General features: G+C 39.0%; 1 pseudogene; it reads right to left on the bottom strand.

The window, feature by feature from the left end:
* Positions 1-381: 381 nt before the first annotated feature.
* Positions 382-832, bottom strand: LOC118834500 (annotated as a pseudogene).
* Between the last annotated feature and the right edge of the window lie 11,269 nt (positions 833-12,101).

Raw genomic sequence — 12,101 nt, 5'->3', positions numbered from 1 at the left:
ACTATTACCATTTGCCTCCTCTACTACTTACATGTTGCTGAATAGGGCTAGAGGAAACCATGTAATCATGCCAACTGGGTACACAGTCTATTTATTTATTTATTTAACAGAAAAAGCACAGTTTAATTGAACCATCAAAGTATCTGAAAGCTGAGCTCATCCCATGAGGTCCCAAGGGGGGACCAACAGCCACTTTTCCACTTAGTTCAGACCAGCCAAAAAGATCCCAAGTCCATCAGGTGAAGAACGGATTCCTTCAGAGAAAGGGGGCCTTCCTTGTCCAGCACTCCTCACACTGGAGCAGAGTTCAGGGGGCAGCGATGCCCAGACCAGGCCCCACCAAAAGGGAAAGGTGGGGATGGTGAAGGCTCCCTGGGCAGCTCAGAAAGCCAGCTTCTTCATCAGGAGGTAAACGTGGGAGTCCACTTCAAAGCCGTGCAAGTTGTTGGCATCTCCCTGGAGTCTCATGAGCAACCCCCCGTAAGACATAGGCAGAGAGGCGAGTGGCTGCTTCCGTGGAGGTTTCGTCCCCCTCGATTCTGTACACCTTCCCATACATCACATACTCAAACTGGTCAGCCCTGGAAGGCCGGTCATCTGTGGGATTATATTCCCCATCGTCCAGGGTCCCATCTTCATACAAGGTGCTAGCTATCACCAATCGGAATTTGTCACCCAAGTCCACAGGATAGATCTGGATGTTAACGTCCAAGATGAGGTCCATCTTGAAGGATTCGCTCTCACAGTGCAGGCGGGACACGCGGTCGAACTTCTTGCCCTCGGGGTCGATGTCCTTCACGTCGAAAATGTCCTCGAACAGGATGCCCGCCATGGCTTGCTGCGGGAGGCTATGGAGGTAGGACCACTGCGAGCGCGAGGCTGGCGCAGGAGCTGCGCAAGAGCCCCGCAAGATCAGGTGCTGCGCGTGCGCAGAGACGTCTTTAAAAGAAAAGACAAATTTTTATTGCTTCGTGCTTATGTAAGTACAAACTAGGGACTAGAGATGCAAAATCAAAAATGAAATTATCTCAGAAAGTTATCTAATCTCAACTGGACCCTCACCTCAGCAAGATAATCTTTTACTCCTTCCCAAATGATTTTCTAGCCAACTCCTCACAGTGGCAGATTCAAAGCTTCTCTTCTCTCCTCCACATTCTCCACATTCCACACTGTGCCAACTGAGTACCTTACCTCATACCTAATGGACAGAAATCGATGCTATTCATCTGGAGCATCCTATTCTGTCTTTTACATCTCACCACCTCCTGACATCACCATCACAACCTTCATTCTCTCATTCCTTACTCCAGTTTACGACGAAGACATAGCTCTTTTCCTCCCTGAGGCCAATGTCTCTACATGAATCTCTCATCATATCCCCTCCCATCTTTTTCAGTAGATTGCCTTCATAATCATCCTCACTCTAATATTTAATCTGCCATTTGGTTCCTCCCTTATAACCTACAAATATGTCCATCTCCCCTAACCCATCCATAAAAATCTTATTAGACCCTACCATCCCCTCAAGCTGTTTCTCTTTTTCCTTTCTCAGTCAAAATCCTAGAAAAAGAGATGTCTACTCTCATTGCCACCACTTCCTTCCCTTTTTTCTTAAAAAGAACAATGATCTTTTGATTGTTAGATATGATGGCATTCTCTCTATCCTCGTTCTGACCTCTCTGTACCAGTTGACACTGTTGACCCCATGCTCCCCCTGAATACTTGCTCCTTTCTGGGCTTTTCTGATACTGTTATCTCTTTATATGTCAAATAAAATTGCATATATTTATATCTATACACACATACATACATGTATGTACACACATACATAGTGCTTTTTCAGATCTTAAAATGCAATATAAATCTTATATTATCATTATTCCTTCTTCTACGTATCATGACTGCTCCTTCTGGCTCTCCTTTGCTGAATCAACATTTATATTATTTCTTTACTTGTGAACATACCCCTGTCCTGGGCCTTATTCTTTTCTTTCTTTCCACATTTTCATTTGGTGACCTCATCTGCTCCCATTGGTCTAATTATCATGTTTGTACAGATAATTCCCAGATCTATATATCTGTTCCTAGTTTTTCTCCTAGAGTACAGTCTCACCTCACCAACTATCATCGAATATTTTGAACAGTTTGTGCCACAGGCATCTAAAACTCAACATTTTCAAAACAGAATTCATTATATATTGCCTAAAACTCACTCCTCTTCTAAACCTTCATATTTCTGTAGAAGGCAGTACTTTGACAATCCCTCAAGTTCAGTGTCATCTTGAACTGCTCACTCATACCTCACACTTAATTGGTTACCGAGTTTTTCATTTAGTACTTCATAAAATATCTCTAACATATCCCTTTCTTTCTCCTCAAAGTACTTCAAGCCCTCATCACCTCTCTCCTGGACTACTGAAATATCCTTCTAATTAGTATACCTGCCTCAAGTCTTTCCTCTCCAATCTTTCCTCTACACAGCTATCAAAGTGATTTTCCTAAAGAACAAATCTAGCCATGCTATTTCCTTTCTCAGTTAATTCAAATATTTCCTTATTACCTTTAGGATCAATTATAGATTTCTCTGTTTGGCATTTAAAGCCCTTTGCAACATGGCCTATGTTGATCTTTGCAAACTAATTATTCTATACATACTTCTACTCTAGATGCAGATAGCATCTCTCTTCATGTTCTTTATTTATAACAGTTAAAATGACTTGGTTTCTCAAAGTTGTTCTTCAAACAATATTCCTGTTACTGTGTCCAATGTTTTCTTGGGTCTGCTCACTTTGCTTTTTACCATTTCACGCAGGTCTTTCTATGCCTTTCTAAAATCATCAAGTTCATCATTTCTTATGGGGAAATAGTATTCCATTTGATGGGGATCCCTGCAATTTCCAGTTCTGTGCCACCACAAATAGAACTACTATAAACATCCCATTCACATTCAAAGTTATAATTAGTATTTATGAATTTCCCCCCATCTTATTTTTACTCACTATTTTCTTTATCATCCTCTCTTTTTACCCTATCTCTGTTACCTTATCTTTTCTTCCAACCCTCCCACTCCCCATTCCTTCTACCCCTCCAAGAGTACCTTCTCCACCCTCTCCCCCCATCTTTCCAATCCCAGTTCACACACACACACACACACACACACACACACACACACACAAACCTCCAAAAGTCCCTTCCCCATGCTGTCCCCCAGTTTTCTCACCTCTCTACATGTTCAGAAGGCTTCTATCAGCTTCCAGATGTACATATTATTTCCTCCTCAACCAGATGAAAGCAAGGTTCCAACATTACCAGCCCTCCACCCCCACCTGTTTCCTGTGTATTAGTTCTTTATTTCAAGCCCCATTTTTATAATGTAATTGTTCCCTTTTACCTTTTCTTACCCAATTTAATTTTTTAGAATCACACCATCATATACAACTGAGCCCCAATTTTTCTTTCAAGCTATCTTAGTAATGATGTCAGTTTTAAGAATACTGATTACATTTTCTCATATACATATATATATACATATATATATATACATACATACATATATATATATATATATACAGTTTGACCTTAATGAGTGCTTAAAATTAATTTTTAATGTTTTCCTTATATTCTTCTGAATCTTTTATATTGAATTTTCCATTGAGTTCTGTTCTTTTTATTACAAATATCTGAAAGTCTTTCAGTTAATCAAATGTTGACTTTTTTTTTATTTAAGATTGTACTTGGCTTTGCTGGGTAAATTATTCTTGGATGTTACCCCAGTGCTTTTGCTCTTGAAATATAATGTTCCAAGACCTATGGTCTTTTAGAGTAGAAGCTGCTAGGTCTTTGTGAAATCCTGACTGTATTTCTGCAATATTTGAATCATTTTTTCTTGTTGCTTAAGCGTCTGCTTTTAAAACTTTGAGTTCCAAATTCTCTCTCCTCTTCCCTTCCCACCCACCCTCCCTAGGAAGGCAAGCAATTCAACATACATCACCCATGTATCATTATGTAAAACACTTCCACAATGCTTATGTTGTGAAAGGCTAACTATATTTTCTTCCATCCTATCCTGTCTCCCTTTATTCAATTTTCTCCCTTGACCCTGTCCCTTTTCAAAAGTGCTTACCTCCTCCCCCTATCTATCCTCCCTTCTGTCATCCCCCCCTTTTTAATCCCCTTCCCCTTACTTTACTGTGGAGTAAGATACCCAATTGAGTGTGTATGTTATTCCCTCCTCAAGTCAAATCCAATGAGAGTAAGATTCACTCATTCCCCCTCACCTGCCCCCACTTCCCTTCCAGTAGAACTCCTTTTCCTTGCCACTTTTATGTGAGATAATTTACCCCATTCTATCTCTCCCTTTCTCCCTCTCTCAATATATTCCTCTCTCACCCCTTAAATTTATTTAATTTTTTAAGCTATAATCCCTTCATATTCAACTCATCCTGTGCCCTCTGTCTATATTCCCTTCAACTCCCCTAATACTGAGAAAGGTCTCATGAATTACACATATTATGTTTCCATGTAGGAATGTAAACATAATTGTTCAACTTTAGTAAGTCCCATATGAATTCTCTTTCTTGTTTTCCTTTTCATGCTTCTCTTGATTTTTGTGTTTGAAAGTCAAATTTTCTATTCAGCTCTGGTCTTTTCATTGAGAAAGCATGAAGGTCCTCTATTTTATTGAAAGTCCAAATTTTGCCTTGAAGCATGATACTCAGTTTTGCTGGGTAGGTGATTCTTGGTTTTAATCCTAGCTCCTTTGATCTCCAGAATATCATATTCCAAGCCCTTTGATCCCTTAACGTAGAAGGTGCTAGATCTTGTATTATTCTGATTATGTTTCCACAATATTCAAATTGTTTCTTTCTGGCTGCTTATAGTATTTTCTCCTTGACCTGGAAACTCTGGAATTTGGTGACAATATTCCTAGTAGCTTTCTTTTGGAGATCTTTTTCAAAAGGTGATCAGTGGATTCTTTCAATTTCTATTTTACCCTCTGGCTCTAGAATATCAGGGCAGTTCTCCTTGATAATTTCTTGAATGATAATGTCTAGGCTCTTTTTTGATCATGGCTTTCAGGTAGTCCAATAATTTTTCAATTATCTCTCCTGGATCTATTTTCTAGGTCAGTGGTTTTTCCAATGAGATATTTGACATTGTCTTCCATTTTTCATTCCTTTGGTTCTGTTTTATAATATCTTGGTTTCTCATAAAGTCACTTGCTTCCACTTGCTCCAATCTAATTATTAAGGTAGTATTTTCTTCAGTGGTCTTTTGGACCTCCTTTTCCATTTGGCTAATTCTGTCTTTCAAGGCATTCTTTTCTTCATTGGCTTTATGGAGCTCTTTTGACATTTTGGTTAATCTATTCTTTAAGGTGTTATTTTCTTCAGTGTTTCTTTGGATCTCCTTTAGCAAGTCATTGACTTGTTTTTCGTGGTTTTCTTGCATCACTGTCATTTCTCTTCCCAATTTTTCCTCTACTTCTCTTACTTGCTTTTCCAAATCCCTTTTGAGCTCTTCCATGGCCTGAGCCCAATTCATATTTTTCTTGGAGGCTTTAGATGTAGGCTCTTTGACCTTGTCAACTTCTTCTGGCTGTATGTTTGGTCTTCTTTGTCACCAAAAAAGAATCTAGACTTTGAGTTTGAGTCTGAGTTCATTTTCGCTGCCTGGCCATGTTCCCAGCCAACTACTTGAGCTTTGAGCTTTTTGTCAGGATATGACTGCTTGTAGAGTAGAGAGTACTTTGTCCCAAGCTTTAGGGTCCAAGCACTCCTGTTTTCAGAGCTACTCCTACTCCACGGTTACCCCAGGCTCTGTCACAGCAGCGCTCCTCCTCCCCCAAAAACCACCAACCAGGACTGCAATACAGATCCAAGCAGGGCACAGCAAGAGAATCTGCCTTTGTGCCCACAAGGTGCTCCTTGTACTCCCACTCTGATCCACTGCTAGATTCCTCCCACCGTGTGAGTCAGGGACTCAGGAAGGAGCTGACACTGGTGCTCTGGAAGCAGCCTCAGGAGCTTCCTGCTCCTGCTACCACCGCCACTGCTGCACCACTTCCTCCACCCTCAGAGCTGGCAGCCAGACTACTCTGAACTCAATCCATTAGTTTTCCCCTGACCTGCTCTTTGGTGTTTGTGGGTTGAGAAGTCTGGTAACTGCCACAGCTCACTGTTTCATGGCCCCAAGGCCTGTTCTGGCTGACTGACTCAGGGTCTGGTCTGTCCCAATGCTGACCATGCTGGGCTGCCCTCCTCTCTCAGCACCATGTGATAGACCCTTCCTGGCAACCATCCAGGCTCTCCTGGGCTGGAGACCTGTTTCCCTGTGGTATTTCTTGGGTTCCACAGGTCTAGAATTTGTTCAGAGCCATTTTTACAGGTATTTGGGGAGATTTGGGGGGGGAGCTTAAACAAGTCCTTGCTTTCCAGCCTCCATCTTGGCTCTGCCCCCCAGATTTTTTTTGATCATGACTTTCAGGTAGTACAACAATTCTTATATTGTCTCTCCTCAATCTGTTCTCCAGATCAGTTATTTTTCTAATGAAATGTTTCACATTCTCTTCTATTTTTTTCTAGTTTTATTATTTCTTGGTGTCTTATAATGTCATCCAATTCATTTTGCCTAATTCTATTTTTCAGGAAAGTTTTCCTTCCTTAAGGGTTTGTATTTCTTTTTCCAATTGGTTAGCTTTCTTTTCAGAGTTGTGTTGAATTGCTTTCATTTTTTCCTAATTTTCCTCAGTTTTTCTTATTTGATTTTTTTGAATTTCTATTTAAGTTCTTCCAAGAACTCTTTTTGGATGTAAGACCATTTAATGTTACTCTTTGGGATAGGAGTGGCTTCTTTTTTAAACTCACTGTCTTCATCTGAATGATGAACCCAGATCTTCTTTTACACCAAGGTAGCCATCAATGGTAAGGTTCTTTTTCCTTTTCTTACTCATTTTTAATTTTTATTTTATTTTTAGCAGTTTATTATTACAATCAAGTTTAAATCTCAAGTTGTAAGTCATGTTGCCCTTGACCCCAGGTTCTCCTTACTGCTGTTTTCTGAATTCTGCCCAGGGGCACAACCTCAGGGACTCCTCTCCTCCAGTAAGCCACAGTTAGGGCCCCCAACCACTCTGTCCTGAAAATGTTCTTACCTGCTATGGGTACTTAACTCACTCACTGGGACTGTGCTCACTCCTCCCTGTTCACAGCCATAGCCAGGGATCACTTCTGGTCAGCACTGCTAGACCTGGCTTCAGTAAACACTGTGTGTGGGGTGGGGGGAGGATGGGAGTGTCTTTCAATCTCTACCCACTCAACTTTTTGCTGTCCTTTAGAATTTGAAACTTCATGAGGTGAAAGTGCATGAGGTGAAATTTCTTGAGCCTATGAGTGAGGTGAAAGTTGTGGTGAAATTTCTCAGGGCCTAGTCTGCCTCCAAATGGAGCTGCCCTCAGGGCCTACTGCTTGTTAACTCAGTGAAGTTGACCTTAGAGATGTCTACACTTCACCCAGGCCAAACCTAGTCCCTGGAGGTCATATCTTTTCTGAGGTCCCCTCAAGTTGTCTTAGGAGGACAACTGCTATACCCTTTTATTTTTGTTGCTCTACATTCATTTTGTGGTGATTTTTTTGTGTGTGTTTGTGGAGGAAATCTGGAGCTCCTGGAAATTTCTGGCCTCTTCCATCATCTTCCCAGAATGCCCCCCACCCCAGGATTATTCTTAACCCTATAGCTATTAATGTTTTTTTTCCTAGATCAAATGAACGCCCAATCCAAAACATTAATATGGAGTCTTTCGTTTTCCCTCTTGACCAATATCTTATTTGTACTGGGAAAAGATTCATGTGCTTCATGTAATCTAGAAACTCTGATATGGTGTATTTCAATATGAACAAAATTAACTCAATAAAAAACTTACAATTTTAATATCAAGAATCTACAAGAAATAAAGACAAGTTCTTTATGAGACTTGCTCAATTGTATCCGTAATACTTAGCACAATGCCTGACACATAGGCCCTTAAAAAAATTATTGCATTTATTTATTCTTATTGTATTTATTGACTTACTGAGTTAACATAAGAAAAGTGATTTGCAAAACTTAAAGTACCAGATAAGTGCTAGCTATTAATATTAATAATAATATTATCCATGAAGAACAGCAAGCAAGCTAATTTAGCTGTAGTGGAAAATGTGTAAAAGGGAATAATGTTTAAGTAGTCTGAAAAGATGCTGAAGCCAGATTTAGAAGGCTTTTAAATGCCAGAGTTGTTTCTATTTTATTTTAAATGCATGGGGAGTTCTTAAAGTTCCTTGAGCAAGGAAATGACATAGTCAGACTTCAACTTTATGAATATTTGGTAGCTCTACATAGGATAGACTGGGAAAAGGAGAGATCAATGTTGTGAGGGAGGATGCAAAGAGATGAATAATTTCAATAATACAGGCAAAAGATGATGCCCTAGATGAGAATGAAGAGCGAGGAAAATAGATATAGATATAGATACACATATATATAGATATAGATATGGATATGGATAGAGATATAGATTAGAGAAATAGATACAGATGTGTGATGTTGAGGAAGTATAATTTACAAGATTTGGAAAGTGGAATATAGGACATAAATTAGAGTGAAAGATTGAAAATGATTCCAGTGGGAGAATGGTGGTATTCTCAATGGAAAAAAAAGGCAATTTAGAAGAAGAAAAGACAGGAAGAAAGATAATGAGTTCTGTTTTAGCAATGTTGAGTACAAAGTTTGAGTTTGAAGCCAGTGGAGTATCTACAAGAAGATGTACAAAAAGTAGAAAGAAATGTAGGTGTGGAGCTCAAGAAAAAGAGTAAACTAAATGAACAGATTTGTGTCTTATCTCCATAGAGATGAGAATTGACTCCATGAGAACACAGGGAGCTTTAAGACTACCAAGTTAGGATAATTTTATTCTATATCCTTTGATATAAAAGCTCAAATATTCTTTTAGAATAGCATATATGATTTGAACATAATTGTTTCTATAATTTCATTTGAATCTTCCAAACTAGTCATTTCAAAGCCATTTTAAGGTTTGATTTCAATATTGGAGATCACTGGATTTCATCCTCAAAATTTCATGGCAGCATAGGACTTTGAACAGGACTTAAAAGATCATCTCATCCCACCCTTTCATTTTACAGTTCATAGATGTAAGGCCTAAGGAGGTGATGTGACTTGCACAAGGTCACAGATTTTTTTTCCCCACTTAATAGTATTTTTTTCCAATTACATGTAAAGATAGTTTTCAACATTCACTCTTAAAAGATTTTGAATTCCAAATTTTTCCCCTCCCTTCCTCCCTTCCCTTCTCCCCAAGACAATAAGCAATCTGATATAGGCTATACATATACAAGCATATTAAACATATTTCCACATTGGTCATGCTGTGAAAGAAGAATCAGAACAAAAGGGAAAAATCACAAGAAAGAAAAGAACAACAACAGAAAAAGAAAGAGAGCTTGCATTCAGACTCCATAGTTCTTTCTCTGGATGTGGATAGCATTTTGCATCATGAGTCTTCTGGAATTGTTTTAGATCCCTTCATTGCTGAGAAGAGATAAAGCTACCAAAGTTGATCAATGCACAATGTTGCTATTACTGTGGACAATGTTCTCCTGGTTCTGTTCACTTCACTCAGCATCAGTTCATGTTAAGTCTTCCCAGGTTTTTCTGAAATCTTCCTGCTCATCATTTCTTTTTGTTTGTTTTTTTTTTTTTTGCTTTTATTTTGGCAGGGCAATTGGGGTTAAGTGACTTGCCCAAGGTCACACAGCTAGTACATGTGTCAAGTGTCTGAGGCCGGATTTGAACTCAGGTCCTCCTGACTCCAAGGCTGGTGCTCTACTCACTGTGCCACCTAGCTGCCCCTCATCATTTCTTTTTAAAATTTTTATTATTATTTATTTATTCATCATTTCTTAAAGCACAATAGTATTCCATTACATTCATATACCACAACTTGTTCAGCCATTCCCCAATTGAAGGGTATCCCCTCAATTTCCAATACTTTGCCACCACAAAAAGAGCTGCTATAAATATTTTTGTTCTCATAGGTGTTTTTCCCCTTTTTCATGATCTCTTTGAGATACTGACCTGGTAGTGGTATTGCTGGGTCAAAAGATATGCACAGTTTTATAGGCCTTTGGGCATAGTTCCAAATTGTTCTCCAGAATGGTTGGATCAGTTCACAACTCCACCAACACTGCATTTGTGATTGTTGCTTTAGATCTTGTAGAGCTAGGCCACCTTCCTTTGCTTTTTTTCCTCATTAATTCCCTTGATATTCTTGAAGGTCACAGATTTATTAAGTAGCATATTTAGGGTTCAAACCTAGGTTCCAACTTCAAAGCCAGTGTCCTCCCCTTGCCCAGCCACTACTTTACATTCCTTTTTCTATGATCTGAATTACTGAGGAGAAAAATCAATTAGTGAAACAACTGTGAGGTTTAACCTCACACACAGAAAACTGATAATTATGACAAAACATTGAAAGAGGGTTAGAGAAGCTAATAAAAGACAGTCACAGTAGTATGCAGTTGGTGAAACCATAAATTAGTTCAATCATTCTGGAAGACACTTTACAATGGTACTTTTAAAAAGTGACTCAAATATCTGTACCTTTTGATATAAAATATCCCATGGCTAAACATGAACCCAAAGGAGGCCCAAGACTGAAAAGTCCCACATATATCAAAATATTAGCAATGGAGTTCTTTGTAGAATAAAAGATTGGAAAGACAGTTGCCCGTCAAGTAGGCAAAAATCTTTTGATAGAAATGTAATGGAATATCTTGGGGCCAAACAATAAAACATGAAAAATAAAGAGAAATGGGGGAAATATATATGAACTAATAACAGAAAGAAGTCAGCAAATGCATGAAAAGCAATTTAAACAGAAGGAATCAAACAATGCAACTGAACACTGTAACTATAATAACCAAACATCATCCCAGAGAAAAGTTGAGCAAATACACCTCCTCCATTCATTGGAGAGGCAAGGGACTACAGATGTGGAATATTGCTTATACTTTTAAATAACACTGATATGTTGGTTGGTTTTGCTGAACTGTCTTTGCTTTTTTTTTAATTTTTGATACCAGAGAAGGTTCATAGTGAGGAGAAGGAACATGGTGCTCATATGATCAAAGATCTTCCCCAGCTCATTCAATAGGTCTCAGATGGAGCTAGTTAAGGGAAGCTTGATTAGGAGAGGCTTGATTGTAGGCAGGCTCATACCCTTTTGGTACTAGGTGCTAAGCACCAGGCCTATACCCATTTGCTACTAGGTGCTAAGCTCCAGGCCTACGCAGGGTATATATACGTTGTGGGTAGCCATCAAACTCAGACTAGAGAGCTGCAGAGACCAGAGAGCTGGAAGAAGAAGAAGGAGGAGGAGAAGAAGGAGGAGAAGATGATGAAGAAGGAGATGATGAAGAATAGAGAACTGAGAGAGAAGATGGAGAATTGGAAGAGATGGAGAGACAAAGAGAGAACTGGAAGGGTTCTGAGAACTGCAAGGGGTTTCAGAACTGTGGGAGGAGAGGATACAGGCAAGCAGACAGTTAGGATTCATGAATGAGTGTTTACTGGAAGGCCCTAGCAGAACGGAAAGTTACAGGATGGCTTGGCTCTTTGCTGTGATATTGTGTTTTAATTTCCTTGCTGTTACATTGTTGTGGACTTACTGGTTTTGGAATACAATTACTGCTATGTTGAATTGGTGTTATTGGTTCTGGGATTTGATCCTCTGTTATCTGAATAAATGTTTTACTTCTACCTTCCATACAGAAAGTCTCTTATACTTTGTGATTCTGAACTATATAGTCATATTCTTGGTCATCATTGATATCATGAATCTTGCCTTACTGATACAGGGGTATATTCAGAAAAAAGGACAGAAAAACAAAAGACATCAATAAAATTAACAAATCAGTTTGTGGTAGGCCATGTCTGAGAATCCATTGCTAAATTTTATTCTTATGGATTACCTAACATGGAACATTTATAGTCCCAGTCTGAGATGGGCAGAAAGATATGGAAATTATCCTGCATATTCTTGAAAG

This window comes from Trichosurus vulpecula, chromosome 1, assembly GCF_011100635.1.
Source record: "Trichosurus vulpecula isolate mTriVul1 chromosome 1, mTriVul1.pri, whole genome shotgun sequence".
In the NCBI taxonomy this organism is placed as follows: Eukaryota; Metazoa; Chordata; class Mammalia; order Diprotodontia; family Phalangeridae; genus Trichosurus; species Trichosurus vulpecula.
Note: the sequence above shows the minus strand (reverse complement) of the source record. Positions and strands in the feature narration are given on the sequence as shown.